The sequence below is a fragment of the Cyprinodon tularosa genome, unplaced genomic scaffold, assembly GCF_016077235.1.
Source record: "Cyprinodon tularosa strain WSP-4 unplaced genomic scaffold, ASM1607723v1 ctg141, whole genome shotgun sequence".
NCBI classification, from domain to species: domain Eukaryota; kingdom Metazoa; phylum Chordata; class Actinopteri; order Cyprinodontiformes; family Cyprinodontidae; genus Cyprinodon; species Cyprinodon tularosa.
The window spans coordinates 617133-631454 of NW_024038232.1; positions in this window are offsets into that span (position 1 = coordinate 617133).

The following is a 14322-nucleotide window of genomic DNA, read 5'->3' on the forward strand; positions in this document are numbered from 1 at the left end:
ATCCTGTTTTTGGTATTATTTGATCCCCCGTTCCAATTATCCTTCACACAAATCAGCTGGAATCTCACAGCAGGCCCTTGGTATTTCATGGGTCACACTGGGTCTGCTGTTGCATTATAAAAAGACTGTTAATCACTGAGTTTGGGTTGCTCTGGACACTGTGTATGGGGTGGATTTTTAGGTTTGTATTGTCATAGTTTAAACATGAATGGAATTTTAAGACAGTGAGAAGTAACCTCAAGCTTGTTAAAGAAGGTGACACAGCTGAGATGGAAGCCTGATGACATTTGCGCAGATTAACAGAAATGTTACCCTTGACCTTGTCGAGGAAATGAGGTGGGCTTTCTTGTATAGCGTCTACAGATTTCAGAAAGTCTGAAACTATCAAATATAAACCTTGTTTTCCCGGCTTAGTTGTTTGGGAAATAGGTCACCTTGAGGGGCCGGACCAAAAAAATCAGAGAAGCACCAGGAAGATTTGAGGGCAAAATGGAAAAACATATATTTACATCAAAACTAAACTCTAAACATAAATCTAGACCCAAAAAGAAAATAAGGTCAACCAGAGCAAACTTGACACAAGCAACTGAAGTATTAATTGACCTAACAAACTGTCAAGGGGAAATTATATAATGGCTGGTCAGGCCATTTTGACACAAGTGGGAACATTACATACATTTACCTAAACAAAACTACAACAAAAAGACCAAACTAATCTATAAAAATCCAAATCAACAACTTATGAGATAAAATTACAAGTAATTAAATTGTCCAACTTTAATTACCACAAAAACATAACAAAATGGAAAAACAAACTTTCCTACACCTCTCATAAAATTAGTGGAAGAGTCCAATTAAGTCTCAGTGTGACTGAGATTCTTTGTAGCTGGGACTCCAGCTTCAGTGGACCAGCCAAGCCCACATGGCAGCCTCACAGGAACTGGCAACTCTAGAGAAAAGTATTAGTTTAAATTAAACCATACAAGCAAAATGTGTCCACCCTAGTAGTTAATCTATGCCAAATCACAAGTATAAAAATAATAATAAAAAAAAAAACAATATAGCAAACAAATATAAAGTGATAAAATTAAATCAAAAGAATTACCAGGCCATTTATTGTTGGGCTGCACATGCTGCCATCACAGTCACATATAGCTAAACATTTTGTTGTATAATTATAGATAATGACTTCAACCTGCATGACTTCAACCAATTTGTTTTAAATGCATGGGAGGGCCACCTCTCCTTGGCACAATTCTTGGTTGCTCAATTGTTAGTTGCTGATTATCATCTAGATTTGATTGAAATTAATTGAAATCAGTTCTGTAAAAGCTGGGGAAAATCTGACACATGCAGACCGTGTGCCCTGAGGACAGGGTTAAAAACACTTTTTTAGAGATTATGACATAGTTTAAATGCAAATTTAAAACAAAAAATTCAACCAATTTTGGCTTTTTTTTATATCAGGACAGTAAAAAGTGGAAAATTGGTTTACACCAAGTTATATTTCATAGAAAATGTATGCATGAGTTGAATTTCAAAAGCACACTAATGACAAACATTTTTTGAAAGTTTATTAGAAATGCTGGTCAAGGTTTTCACTAATCTAGGAGATGGCAAGACTAAAACTTTTTTTTAAAAGGCAAGACAATTGGAATTTCATTGCTATAATTTAGATATGTTGCTTTTTTTCTAAAGAGCTTCTGAACTTCTGTTGACCGAAACATCTTCAAAAGCATTTAAATGGAGAGGGAAATGTCTTCAACTATTAAGATTTAGATTCAAGCCTGTTTCCTTTAACCCTTTAGATGGCTAATTAGACAGTGTTTCAGTAGGTGTTACAAACAAAACATGCAATCTTTATTCATGGACCTGTTAAAAAATATCTAGAGAAGTAATTTGCTGTAACAGTGTTTCAGGTCTTAAATAGAACTATTCCTTCAAGGTCATTCCAGTTTTTTATGATGGTCGTTGCTAGTGCCAGCTGGGTTGCTTTTCCACCACTAGAGCCAAAAGGGACCTAGGTCATTAGATTATATCAGTTATTTATTCTTTTTCCCCCTATTTTACTGTATTATCTTCTTTTGCTTGTCATACACCAAAACATGTATGTGCTTTCCAAAGAATTACAATCTGAATTAGCTGATCTGTTATCTGTATCACACAATAATAATAAAAAAAGCTAAGATAATGGCTGTATCTGAAACATCTACCTTATCACTTTATAGGGCACTATATAGTGGTTACTCCATTTTAAATGAGTTTCCCAACCTTAAGTGAATGAAAAAGTGGTGGATTTGAAATTTCCCACACTGCAGTGTGCATTGTTAAGTGCTTAAACTCATTATTTTGAAGTTTGAAAATTATGGTTTACATATGGAAAAAAGTTAAAGGAAATCAGGATAGTGTAAATAAATGCATTTCATATTCATCAAAGAGTAAATTGAAAATCAGTTGTTAGAAATGGTGCACAAGCAACTGGAATAATGCAGTCTTAAGAGCATTGACAAGCAAATGCAGACACAATTCTATGGGAGCTTTGTAAGGCGTGGAATGGTGCTGGAGTCCAAGAAGCTTTATGCAGAGACAGATTCTCATTTCTTTTGTGAAACACCACTCTGGAACCAGAGACAAAATCAGAAGCATTTTACTTGAGATAAGGAGAAAAGAGATGGACTGCAGTTCAGTATTCCCTCTTCAGTTAACATAAAAGCTTGCACCTAATATATTTTAAAGCTCTTTATTCTTTTGTTGACAATCTTCATTGGGATGCAGATTTATTTTTCCATCAGGCTTTGGAACTGGGACACACTACCAAACTGCTTTGATGATCAGCTTAATTAGCCAGCAAATTTACCTGACCTGAACCCCATTAAGAGACTATGGGCCGGATTTATCAAGATCCAATTTTGCGTGCAGTAATTTGCGCTCGCAAACTGGAATTTTGCGCGAGGGGCTGAACCATGGTTTGCGGGTGATTTAACAAGAGTGACTGCGTAACTGGTGGAAGGTGCAAAACTGTTGGAGACGCCCTATTTAAATGATGGTTTTGCGCGTTTTGTGGTTTGCGGCAAAGTAGTTTGTAGTTTGTGCAAACTAGTGCATTAAGAAATTTTAATCTTACAGTGACACCCCCACCCCCTCCAAAAAAAAAAAAAAAAAAAAATTATATATATATATATATATATATAAACTTTGGCAACCTTTATTCCCTAAGGTGGTATGTGGCGGAATTTCTACTTCACTGCAGTTACAAAAAACAAAAAAAAAACAAAAAAAACAGGTGTTTTGTATTGCCCTTTAGAAAAATGCACATACCAAATGGCTCACAAGAATCGACTGTGGATGAGATGAATGCGCGGACGCATCCCCGCAGCATTGCCATGTTGCTCCACAGGCGCAGAGGTCGGGGTTCTCCGGTAGGGCGTCAGGGCGACATGGCATTTAGAACGTTGGTGGATTAACGAAATGTTTTGATGATCGTTTCCTCGTTCATTCCAAAAATATTCACAAGGAGTGAAAAGATGCGTTCTCTGCGTCTCCTTGCTTCATTTCTATGGAGAGATATTTGTGCCATCGGTTTGAGCGCGCAGGAACCAATCCGAGCGTGCAGTGAGACAACACGCGCGCGCGCAAAACCGGTCTGGCGCGCGCTCAACTCTGAAATACCCTCTCAACACACTGTTCTCGCGCTCAGTTTCATCTCTGCGCGTGCTCGAATCCGTCTCTGCTCGCGCTCGCTCGACCTGCTCTCTCTCCGCGCTCAACACCAGCTGTGCGTTTGGCTGTTTCTGCGCTCGCAACTTCAGCAATGTATGTAAATGAACCATACCATCAGCCAATCACACGCAGCTTCTTTTCATCCAATGAAAGCATTCCTTCCTTCTTCTTCTTCTTCTTCTTCTTCTTCTTTTCTATCATGGCGGATCGCAAGCAACTTTAAGGTGTATACCGCCACCTACTGTTCATGAGTGTGTAGCAACATTGTTTTACATCTATTAAATTCTATTTTTTTATTTTGTATTCTGCAGATAACTAAATAATGCTTTCCTTAATCTATAAATATCCTTTATATTTCCTTTATTTCCCAATAATCCTTTAAGACTCCATTCTTGGCCTGTCATTTCAACTACTCTTCTCAATTTCTCCCTTTCAGGTTCATATGTTTTACAGTTCATTAATATGTAAGCATTCGTTCCAAATACTACATCCGGTTAAATGAAAAAATAAATAAATAAAATAAATAAAAACACAATCAGGAAAATCAAACAACTCTTACAGTTATTTGGTCAACACTCCTAACCATTTGATGAACAGAAGATATTACTATAAAATATCTTGAATTATCTCAAATAAACTTCAGTAAAACAGTTATTAGATCATTGCCTCATCCATCTCTTTTACCTGCTATTGACATGGATTTAAATTTGATGCTTTAAAAGAAAAATAAGGAGGATATTTCAGGTTCCAGTATGGTTTAACAATATATAGATAAAAAATATTATGGATATGTTAAATTTTTTATGGATGCTTCAAAATATTCCAATATTAGGAATGGTGTTTTGTTTTAGTTTCAGAATTTATTTTTAAATCGGGTAAAAGAATCAGTGATGGAATTCAGCCTACAAAGGAGAAATGTTTTGGATCATATTGGCCTTACAATGGATTGAAGAAATCCATTGAAGAGTTGTTTGATTTTCCTGATTGTGTTTTTATTTATTTTATTTATTTATTTTTTCATTTAACCGGATGTAGTATTTGGAACGAATGCTTACATATTAATGAACTGTAAAACATATGAACCTGAAATGGAAAAATTGAGAAGAGTAGTTGAAATGACAGGCCAAGAATGGAGTCTTAAAGGATTATTGGGAAATAAAGGAAATATAAAGGATGTTTATAGATTAAGGAAAGCATTATTTAGTTATCTGCAGAATACAAAATTAAGAAATAGAATTTAAAAGATGTAAAACAATGTTGCTACACACTCATGAACAGTAGGTGGCGGTATACACCTTAAAGTTGCTTGCGATCCGCCATGATAGAAAAGAAGAAGAAGAAGAAGAAGGAAGGAATGCTTTCATTGGATGAAAAGAAGCTGCGTGTGATTGGCTGATGGTATGGTTCATTTACATACATTGCTGAAGTTGCGAGCGCAGAAACAGCCGAGCGCACAGCTGGTGTTGAGCGCGGAGAGAGAGCAGGTCGAGCGAGCGCGAGCAGAGACGGATTCGAGCACGCGCAGAGATGAAACTGAGCGCGAGAACAGTGTGTTGAGAAGCTGCGTGAAGCTGACACCCCACCCACGTCAAAAAACTCTGCAAATAGACTGAATGGTTAGTGCAACGTTAGTGCAGATTTGTGCAGAAAAAAATATCGTTTGTGCTACTTTTGTTTAAGAGATATTAAAGATTATTTTTTAGGTCATCCAGAGGTCACCATCCCCCCATTAAACTCCAATTTGAACCAAAGTGGTCTCATTTTTTAGTGCTTCGTTTGTGCTGATTTGTGCAGTTAAAACGGTCATTTGTGCTATTTTAGTTTTTAAGATATAATCATTTTAATTTTTGGCTGATGACGTCACCATCCCCCCATCAAGCTCCGATTTGAACCAAAGTGGTCTCATTTTTTAGTGCTTCGTTTGTGCTGATTTGTGCAGTTAAAACGGTCATTTGTGCTATTTCAGTTTTTAAGATATAATCATTTTAATTTTTGGCTGATGACGTCACCATCCCCCCATCAAGCTCCGATTTGAACCAAAGTGGTCTCATTTTTTAGTGCTTCGTTTGTGCTGATTTGTGCAGTTAAAACGGTCATTTGTGCTATTTTAGTTTTTAAGATATAACCGTTTTAATTTTTGGCTGATGACGTCACCATCCCCCCATCAAGCTCCGATTTGATCCAAAGTGGTCTCATTTTTTAGTGCTTCGTTTGTGCTGATTTGTGCAGTTAAAACAAACATTTGTGCTGCTTTACTTTTTAAGATATAATAATTTTAATTTTTTGGCTGATGACATCGCCATCCCCCCATCAAGCTCCGATTTGATCCAAAGTGGTCTCATTTTTTAGTGCTTCGTTTGTGCTGATTTGTGCCGTTAAAACCGACATTTGTGCTGCTTGCATGTCCGATTCAAATTATATTCTCTATACTTGCAGGTGATGATCACAACCGACTACATTTATTACACATCTACAACTAATTTCTTTTTAAAATGTTTCTACTGATAAATCAGTGTCATTATTATGAAGATTACCGAGCCTGTTTGTCCCCTTCTTATTAGATTATTTATATATTCATGCTAATTGGCAAAGATCTCTAGGGAAACGTGTTTTTATTGTTATTTTATTATTATTATTATTATTTTGTACTTTCCACTGTTATAAGAATACTTATTTTATACAGTGGCTTGGTTGCCCCATGCTGGAAAGGAAAGTAGTTATTCAACAACAGCAGTTGTTGTCCGCTGTCAGAACGCCTTGGTGGAAGAAGATGTGGCCAGATGCACCGTTTGGTCTAACCACTTTTCTCAAGAAAGCAGTTAATTTCATATATTTGTTTTATATTGCAAGTTGTTTTAGCTGTTATTGTAAAATGTGTTTTATATTGTTTTGTATTCCCTAATAAAGATTGATTGCAGCGTGATTTATTGTCCCTCATTTAAAGAACTTTGCTTTAGATAGCAATGTCAACAAAGCCACCAATATATTAACCTTTCTCCACAGAAATGCAATATTGTTGTCTCACAAATGGAGAGGGGGACACACCAGCCTGAGCCTGCACATGATCAAATCCTCACAATCTGCAACAGTTATATACTTATACAAACTTCTACAAATATTTTACCTGTTACTTATATTCCATTATTATTATTCTAATATTGTAACTGTGATTTCTTTTAAGGTGGTTTTGATAGTCGTATTCACATTGTTGACCCTTATTTTCCGCACATTGAGCAGCAAACTGGTTTAAAAAATAACTGAGATGCGCCAGAAGGATGAAGTTAGAAGTGCACAGCACGTAGACAATTGAGTGTCATTTCAATTAACCAACTTCTTTATGCTTAAATAAAATGCATCAAGCTTTAATTTGTAACTTATGACATTAAATGTAAGAGTTATTAAAACAGCATTGACTGTTTGGCAAATTTGAAGTCCTCACACGACTTTACAGGGAGTGATGCCACCTAGTGAGTCAGTGAACTGTGCGTAAAGACTGAATAACAAAACATGTAATATAAACTTAAACGTTCAGGCTAAGCCCATAAAATGAACAACATTGAGTATAAACAGTTAGTTAGTACTACTAAAGCTGCAGCTACAAACCTAAAGCTGCAGCTACAAAACAACACAGTTAAACAGAGGTTATATAAGGAAATTTTACAACACACAAGGCATAATAAACTTACATGTCATCAGTTACACACTTGAAACATCCACTAACATGCATAGGTGACTAAAACTAACTTAGACAAGACTCCTTTGCTTTGCTGCTGACTTGTTCACTTCAGCAGCTCTCTAATAGGGGGGGTGGTGACGTCACCGGCCTAAATTTTAATCTATTATATCTTAAAAAGTAAAGCAGCACAAATGTTTGTTTTAACTGCACAAATCAGCACAAACGAAGCATTAAAAAATGAGACCACTTTGGATCAAATCGGAGCTTGATGGGGGGATGGTGACGTCATCAGCCAAAAAATTAAAATTATTATATCTTAAAAAGTAAAGCAGCACAAATGTCGGTTCTAACGGCACAAATCAGCACAAACGAAGCACTAAAAAATGAGACCACTTTGGATCAAATCGGAGCTTGATGAGGGGATGGTGATGTCATCAGACAAAAAAATTAAAATGATTATATCTTAAAAAGTAAAGCAGCACAAATGTTTGTTTTAACTGCACAAATCAGCACAAACGAAGCACTAAAAAATGAGACCACTTTGGTTCAAATTGGAGTTTAATGGGGGGATGGTGACGTCCTCAGCCAAAAATTAAAATGATTATATCTTAAAAACTGAAATAGCACAAATGACCGTTTTAAACTGCACAAATCAGCACAAACGAAGCACTAAAAAATGAGACCACTTTGGTTCAAATCGGAGCTTGATGGGGGGATGGTGACGTCATCAGCCAAAAATTAAAATGATTATATCTTAAAAACTAAAATAGCACAAATGACCGTTTTAACTGCACAAATCAGCACAAACGAAGCACTAAAAAATGAGACCACTTTGGTTCAAATCGGAGCTTGATGGGGGGATGGTGACGTCATCAGCCAAAAATTAAAATGATTATATCTTAAAAACTAAAATAGCACAAATGACCGTTTTAACTGCACAAATCAGCACAAACGAAGCACTAAAAAATGAGACCACTTTGGTTCAAATTGGAGTTTAATGGGGGGATGGTGACCTCTGGATGACCTAAAAAATAATCTTTAATATCTCTTAAACAAAAGTAGCACAAACGATATTTTTTTCTGCACAAATCTGCACTAACGTTGCACTAACCATTCAGTCTATTTGCAGAGTTTTTTGACGTGGGTGGGGTGTCAGCTTCACGCAGCTGTGTTGAGAGGGTTTTTCAGAGTTGAGCGCGCGCCAGACCGGTTTTGCGCGCGCGCGCGTGTTGTCTCACTGCACGCTCGGATTGGTTCCTGCGCGCTCAAACCGATGGCACAAATATCTCTCCATACATTTCCATGTCTCCTTCTTACGAGAATAACCGCTGCCATGTGTGCGCAATTAGGCATACAGACCATTTGCACCTTCTTTTGAAACGTGTTAAATATAGAGTCAGATACCGTTAGCAAAATTGCTTTCAGGTTTGATAAATCACTTTGCGAGTGCTAAATTAATATATTTACATGTTCTCCTCCCACAAGACGCACTTTTGCGTGTAAACGCCCCATATTGCATATTCATTGCAGAAAAAGTACTAAATGGATAAGAGGCGCTATTTAGCACGTTTTAAAGACCAAATCCTTTTAGCACGCTGTTGATAGATCAGTTTGTACATTTTTTAGCGTGCGCAGTGAAATAGCTCACGTTTTTATACACGCAAACCTTTGATAGATCCGGCCCTATGAGTTATGGACAAGTGATATCTGGACCAACAATGCAGATGACCTGCATCTCCTAAAATATTTCAGCTGTGACACAGTCTAATAGCCTCTGTATCATGCCCCGTTAACACAGTTATTCCTACAAAACGAGGACCATCATGCATTGAGAGCATAAATATAGCTTTCATTTCTGTATGAAATTGGTTTTATGTACTGTTTTATATACTTAATTTTTAAATTTTTTTATTATGTTATTTTTGTAAGTTAAGTTTAATAACTTATAACAAATGGAGGCTTGAAATGTTTTACTGTATATGTAATAAATCTCTATATTGTGTTGCTGCTGGGAAATTGTCTTCAAGATGAATGTTTTAGTTAACTCTTCCACTAGTTCCTTGTGTGCCTTGAATAGGAACTTAACTTCTTTTTTATTTACATCTAAAAATTGTAAACACACTCTATGCCATAGTTTGAAAAGCAGTCAAACTAAAAAATTTTATTATTGTCACTTGCCTTAAAGGATTGGCCTTAAGTTTAGGGCTGGATGTAATCAGCAATAAAACAGAAAAGGGAATTTGCTATATGATAACAATTAGCATCTGTATTCATTTATTTATTTTCTTCCAAAGCCGTCCTTTCTTGTGTCAGTATCAAGGAAACGCCAATCCTAACCTCCCCCTCCAAACACCCACCCTTAAGACTACATGTACTCTCTTACCCGGTCAAAGTAATTATGGATAAAATTAGATAATTTCATGTCTTAGGCCAGCTTTTCTTTGCTTAGGTAAACATTAACTCTAAAAACCTCTGTGATCAGCAATAATCAGTTGTTTTATGTTTTAAGAAGCCCGTATTTGAAAATGGACTGTTTTCATATTTTAAAAGTATAATTAAAGAGCATTTGTAATGAAATTTATTCAGCTCAATTCAGTTTATTTATATAGCACCAGTTCACAACACATGTCATCTCAAGTCATTAAATATTTGCATTATAATTATGATGTAATGATGGAAAATGAAGGTAATTTTTCAATTAGGAAATGTGAGAAGGTTAGAGGCGCTCCGTCTTTTCTATCTAAACCTTCTCTATTGGAGACTGACTATCGGAGAATTTGAGTTTAGCAGAACTGAGAACGTGCAATTCAGCAAATTCTCAGCTTTACATCCTCAGAAGAGAAAATGGACAAGTATTGGAACCTGCATCAAGAAAGAAGACATTCCCTGAGATGAGAAAGAGTCTAAGCTCAAGTTCCAGTTTTTCATGCTATTTAGTCTAAAAGCCAATGTCTGATGGATGAAGAGGGCATGTACTTTAGTGTTGTTTTAAACTTGATCTGTGGATTTGAAGACTGAATATGAAGACCAAAGAGAGGCCGAGCAGGGGCTGAAAAAAATCTGTAAAGGAAAGTCTGGTAGAAATGAAGACAGTTTTCCAATAATTCTGGGCAACCAGTGGCTGAAGATATCAGTTTCTAGGAGAGTCCAATAGAAATGTAGATCCAACATTTCTGGCAGACCAGAGGATGAAGTTATCTGTTTCTAAGAAATTAATGTACAGTAGAACAGAAGGTCATTTTCCACAAAGCCATCCAGGGGCTGAAGATATCTTTTTTTTTTTTTTTTTTTTTTCCAGGAATATCCTGTAGAAATGAACACAGTTTTCTAACAATTCTAGCCGACCATGGACTTAAGTTATCTGTTTTTAGAAACTCCTGTAGCAAAGAAGTTAGGTTTTCAAGAAGCCATCCAGGGGCTGAAGATACTGTATCCTTTTACAGGAATGTCCTGTAGAAATGAACACAGTTTTCTAACAGTTCTGGGTGACCAGGGACTGAAGATTTTTGTTTCTGGGGAAGTCATGTAGAAATGTAAATAGTTTTCTAAGAAACTGTCAATAGGCTTCCTACCTTACCCAGGAAGCAGAGATCGAGTGTTTGTTTTCAGCTTGAAATTCAGCTTATTGCTGCATTTTGCACAGTGTATCATGTAGTATGAATGGCAACACACTGTTTTACACCCAGCGGTGGTTACTTTCTTGGCAAGAGAGGCGATATGCATTTCAAAACCTGTTCTGAATAATGACAGGCTACTACTGGTAACTAAAAAGTCTGGCACTGGCAAATGAAAAGCCCGTGCTGGCAAAGAAAAAGGAATAAATCCCCACAATCCAATGGCTGGTCAGCCATCAGATTTCCTACTTTCTTTGCTGTCAGATATCATAGATAGGCCTTGATTGGCTTGCCTTAGCATTGGAGGGGATAGTGAGTAGCATGCCTAGGCTGGTCCCAAGTTAAAATAGACACATACCTCTTTTTAAAAACAAAACCTTTTTCAAGAATTTTGGACGAAATATAGAAAGTACAACATGGATTGATTGCTATAGCCATGAGGTTATAGCTTGTGTCGTGAACCTGATCCCTGCTTTTTTATAACTGACTTGGAATTTTTATTTTTATATGATTTCAGAGATTTGCAAAAGGTGCATTGTGGCCAAAGCTGATGATTTAGATTTAAACAGATCATTATTTTTAAACAAATGTGCTATTTTTTATTAAAATGTATTTTTTTCTATTTGGGCCAGGGTTTTTTCCCTGTACATCTAATAGCTGCCCATACTGTCTATGGTCAAAGTAACCAGTATCCTCCAGACACGTGGTGTTCTAGAGTTTCATTGATACGGTGCTGCTGGAAGATGAGTGAACTGGTCATGTGATATGTCACATACCACATAAAACTATGAACCTTTCACCTTAAACATCTTAATACCCTTATAAATCACAGTTGACATCCTGACTGACTCATTACCATAGGACACATGCTGTGCTGCACACTTTATCCTTCAAGTCACATCCTGTTTTATGTTGAGGAAAAATAAATATATAATTTACAAACCTATTTTTTCTATGAAGCACATATAATCTACTGTATACAGCAACTACAATAAGCTCAAATATAAATGCATCTGTTTGAATATACATTTTTATGGCTTACCAAATAATACTGGTGCTAGGAAGGTAACTATATCAAACTAAAACCTAAATTAAACTGATTGAACTTCTGATTTAAGTACTTTGGTTAGATTTTGTTCAAAGCATGCATTGCTCCCCCATCGTTGGGGAAGGATTGTGTATTATTGGTTTATTCAATACTCTTAAGTAACTTTATGAGGCACTTGCTGCCTGCTGCTTTAAAGGAGAACAACTGCTTCTGTGACCAATGTTGCTCCAACCAGGGGTCCTTAATCCTATATATACAGATTAACCACACTGAAATGTTTTAATGCAAAGAGCAACTACATGTAAAAAATGTTATAGATATTTTTAGCTGAGGTGGATTAGAGCAGTGGCTACAAACATTGCCAGTTTTAAATAATTTGTTGTATTGGGTTTGAATACTCAGATCTTGAGCAAATCTTTGTGAACTGTAAATTACAGTGACAAGTGCAACTTTGCTATTCTCTGTAAAATAACAAAAAGCTTTATTAAGATTTTAATTAGGTTAAAATAAATGAAAATATGTCCAAAAACTTTATATTACATTATATAACTTGATATATAATATATAATTATATAAATAACTAATATATAATTATTTGTGATAAAAATATCAAGTAGCAAATGATTACTATTGCTGAAGCAGTTTTCCTTCCTTTGGGTTTTTGTTATATTTTGACCCTTTATCAAATGACCTTAAACATTAAGATCAAATGTACCTGGAGGATAAAGGTGGGAAAGTAAAAAGCTATGTACACATTATAACTTTGTTTAATATTATTGAACATGTGCTAATGCTCATATTTAATAAATAAGCCTATAACCTGGAAAATATTCATGACTGCATGTTAACTAACAGGCTATCGATTTCTAATTTTCTGCTAATATATTTTTTTTCTTTGATTTTTCTTAAATCACATTTTTATTTCTGGTGCTTTTTAATATTGTAAAGAATTTTGATTAACATATAACATATTTTAAAATCATGCTTTGAAAAAAAAATAAAATAACCTTGACTTACAGCATCCATCTGTCAATATTTAATACATTGTCAAAGACTGAAGCTGTTTGTCGGATGAATAATGCACTCAACCCAGTTATTCTTTTATCCTCCTCCACAGAACTTTTTCCATGTCTGATATCCAAATGTTTTGTAAAAGCCATTAAATCCTTACAGGAACACCATACGCTCTTCAACAAACACTGTTAGTCTTCACTTTTGCCTGGAATGGGGATTGACTTTTATGTTTTAAACAGCACAATGAAATCCAGAGAGAGATTTAGTTGGTAAATTGAGTAAAGTCAATAGATGTTATTCTTTGACTATTTGAATTTAACAAGTCTTACAGGACTCTTTAATTATTCTCCTTGCATAGTTTAGTTTAGTTTGATATGACCTTTTGTAATTCTTATTCACTTAATATGGATAGAAAGTAAATGATTGAATACAAATTTGTGCTTTATTTACTTTTTCGATAATGTGAACCAAAATAAATCTTGTATTCATTTCTTGCAGATGGTTTTCCATTAAAACACTTGGCATATCCTAAAAATGAAAGGTATTTTTGTTGCTTTCTCATAGGATGACACTCACTCATACCACAGAAAACATGTTTCATAAAAAAATAAATAAATAAAACTGATAACATGTCAGCACACAAATGGATTTTGAAGTGTATTATTTTGTTGTGAAAATATTGACATTTTCATTATATTTCTTCAGGTTGCTAAAGTTCCACTGATTCATTTTACTATTCTTTAATACTGTTAGAGGTTCTACTGTTTTGATAAAGTTTCATTGTTGGTCTTTTGGAATAGTTTATCCTGTAAACACATTAGCCGCTCTTCTTTTTGGCAAATTTAAAGAGTTGCTGACAATATATTGAGTAGTAATTAATATTTTTACAACTGGTTGTTGGTTCATATCCCATTTTATACTATCTTAATTAGGTGTTATTAAAATTAGAGGCAAAATTATAGAAAATGAGCAGTAACCACATGGAGGTCACTGCTAAGTCCAATTAATAAACATCACAACAATGGTGAATAAATAAAAGTTTTGGTTCATGTTTGTTTTATGACAATGTGGCTCTTTTCAAACTTTTTTGGACCTTTTAATTCATCTAATCAAGACAAAGCTTTCTTCAGAGTCATTACAGAGAAATAAATATTAATAAATTGAATTAATTAATAAATACACTATTGAAAACTGAAACCACACACTTATAGAGCTCTGGGAGACAATCTACACAACGCTAATGATAGAGA